This window comes from Cololabis saira, chromosome 15, assembly GCF_033807715.1.
Source record: "Cololabis saira isolate AMF1-May2022 chromosome 15, fColSai1.1, whole genome shotgun sequence".
In the NCBI taxonomy this organism is placed as follows: domain Eukaryota; kingdom Metazoa; phylum Chordata; class Actinopteri; order Beloniformes; family Belonidae; genus Cololabis; species Cololabis saira.
In genome coordinates this window covers 40,564,978-40,567,991 of record NC_084601.1, presented here as the reverse complement: position 1 = coordinate 40,567,991, position 3,014 = coordinate 40,564,978, and the positions used below count along the sequence as shown (strand labels likewise).

The 3,014-nt window shown below is 54.1% G+C and overlaps 1 non-coding gene across 1 annotated transcript; it reads left to right on the top strand.

The window, feature by feature from the left end:
• The first annotated feature begins 2,118 nt into the window (after positions 1-2,118).
• Positions 2,119-2,192, top strand: trnai-aau (transfer RNA isoleucine (anticodon AAU)). The gene has a single exon. It is a non-coding gene; the product is annotated as a tRNA-Ile (tRNA).
• Positions 2,193-3,014: the final 822 nt, after the last annotated feature.

The following is a 3,014-nucleotide window of genomic DNA, read 5'->3' as shown; positions in this document are numbered from 1 at the left end:
TAGAGTCTAAATGGATTCAGCCAGGTCTGTGACAGTTATCCCCCACTAGCTCGACCCCCAGCTTCCACCACCAGACCCCAGAAGCTTCCACCACCAGACCCCAGCAGCTTCCACCCCCAGACCCCACTAGCTCGACCCCCAGCTTCCACCACCAGACTCCTGGAGCTTCCACCACCAAACCTCAGGAGCATTCACCACCATACCCCAGCAAAATCACCACCAGACCCCAGGAGCTTCCACCACCAGAGCTTCCACCACCAGACCCCAGGAGCTTCCACCACCAGACCCCAGGAGCTTCCACCACCAGAGCTTCCACCACCAGACCCCAGGAGCTTCCACCACCAGACACCCAGCTTCCACCACCAGACACCCAGCTTCCACCCCCAGACCCCACTAGCTCGACCCCCAGCTTCCACCACCAGACTCCTGGAGCTTCCACCACCAGAGCATCCACCACCAGACCCCAGGAGCTTCCACCACCAGACCCCAGGAGCTTCCACCACCAGAGCTTCCACCACCAGACCCCAGGAGCTTCCACCACCAGACCCCAGGAGCTTCCACCACCAGACCCCAGGAGCTTCCATCACCAGAGCTTCCACCACCAGACCCCAGGAGCTTCCACCACCAGACCCCAGGAGCTTCCACCACCAGACCCCAGGAGCTTCCACCACCAGACCCCAGGAGCTTCCACCACCAGACCCCAGCAAAATCACCACCAGTCCCCAGCAGCATAACCACCAGACCCCCAGCTTCCACCACCTGTCCCCGGAGGTGCGTGGAACCCCGGACCAGCTCGACCAGATCCTCATGGCGAGCCGGGCCAAGAATCGGGGGGCTTCATCCGCATTCTCGTGGCGCTGAGACCGCGGAGATCCAGCCGAGAATCGCGGGGCTTACATCCGCTTACCCCTCCCCTCGGCCCAGAGAAAAACACACCACAGCCGGTCCGGAGCCACTTAGCCTCAGCCCCGAAACAAGACCTTCATCCCGGAGAAAAACTGACAGGCAGCACGGCGCTGAAAGCCACTCAGCCTCGCGGCTCACCGTCCCGCTGCTCAACAACCCGGCTCACCTGGAGCCACCCAAAGACCCGGCTCACCGTCCGAACCCGGGGACCCGCTCTTAAGCCCCCCCCCCCCCCAACCGGCTACCGGAGTGAAAGAGCCAGCCCGCTGACTTGGACGACCAGGGCCCTGGTACCCTAAACACCCAGACGCTCCTGGTACCATGGACAGCACTCTGTCAGTTGCTCAGGCGTATATTGCTTTTCACTCATGTTCTGGTTTCAGGACCTTTTGTTAGGACCTTTGGTCAGCTTCTGCAAGGAAACAAATACTGTTGCTTCCATCTGGACAAACATTTAGTCCAGTAATAAAGAATAAAACGTCAGTTAAGTGTTTTATAGTTGTAACAAAATATGGTAAACGCTCATATGCTTCTCATAGGCTCTGTGTGAAATTCTGAGTTTGTACACTATTAGATGTGGAAAGAAACACTTCCCACAATGTTTACTTTGCAGGAAACTAAACAAAACACTTCTTAACATAGTCATGAGGAGTTGCACAAATAAATACATCACTTTATGTTTGTTATTAAATGAGACAAGGGAAGTATCTCACAGTAGACTCATAATATAGCTGAAGTTGTATCTAGCAGAGGATGGTTTCGATCCATCGACCTCTGGGTTATGGGCCCAGCACGCTTCCGCTGCACCACTCTGCTGAGCTACCCACTGTTCCCAAAGTCTGGTCAGGGTCCAAACAGGGGGTCTAGAGTCTAAATGGATACAGCCAGGTCTGTGACAGTTATCTGCCATAGATAAATATATGGTATATCGGAGTGTGAAGTTAATATCAACATGTAAAAGTTCACACAAGCACACATTCTTGTATTTTCCCCTCAGGGGACCCACCAGTTTTTTTTGCTCATTTATGGGGTCCACCCTTTCCAGTGGTCCTACAATGGTGTAAAAAAAAGGACTCTCTCACACTCACTCGCTCGCACGCACACTCACTCACTCACTCACTCGCTCACTCACTCGCTCGCTCGCTGGCGCGCTCGCCCGCACGCACGCACGCTCGCTCGCACACTCACACACACACACACGGCTGGCACGGAGGCCGGTTAGCTCAGAAGGTCAGAGCGTGGTGCTAATAATGCCAAGGTCATGGGTTCAATCCCCATGCTGGCCGAACTGCTTACTCTGCATATCTTTAAACACTTCAGACTCTAAAGATTGTATGTTCCATTGTTAGCTTTGGTGTGCGACAATAATTCGTCAAGTCTGATAATCACCTGGCTTAAAGCTAAGAGGAAATAAAGATAACTCAAACATAAGGAATTTAAGTTCATGAAGTGAGGAAAGCTTATTTGTATTACACATCTCATGTACAATTCAAAGTACTTTTCATAAAAACATTTAAAAAATGAGAATACACATAACTCTCAGTGATGAAGTATAATCATCAAGCTTTAAAAAAGTCTCTACCACCAGACCCCAGGAGCACCCCAGCAGCTTCCACCACCAGACACCCAGCTTCCACCCCCAGACCCCACTAGCTCGACCCCCAGCTTCCACCACCAGAACCCTGGAGCTTCCACCACCAGACTCCTGGAGCTTCCACCACCAGACCTCAGGAGCATTCACCACCAGACCCCAGCAAAATCACCACCAGACCCCAGGAGCTTCCACCACCAGAGCTTCCACCACCAGACCCCAGGAGCTTTCACCACCAGACCCCAGAAAAATCACCACCAGTCCCCAGCAGCATAACCACCAGACCCCAGGAGCTTCCACCACCAGAACCCAGCAAAATCACTACCAGTCCCCAGCAGCATAACCACCAGACCCCCAGCTTCCACCACCAGTCCCTGGAGGTGCGTGGAACCCCGGACCAGCTCGACCAGAGCCTCGTGGCGAGCCGAGCCGAGAATCGGGGGGCTTCATCCGCATTCTCGTGGTGCTGAGACCGCGGAGATCCAGCCGAGAATCGCGGGGCTTACATCCGCTATAT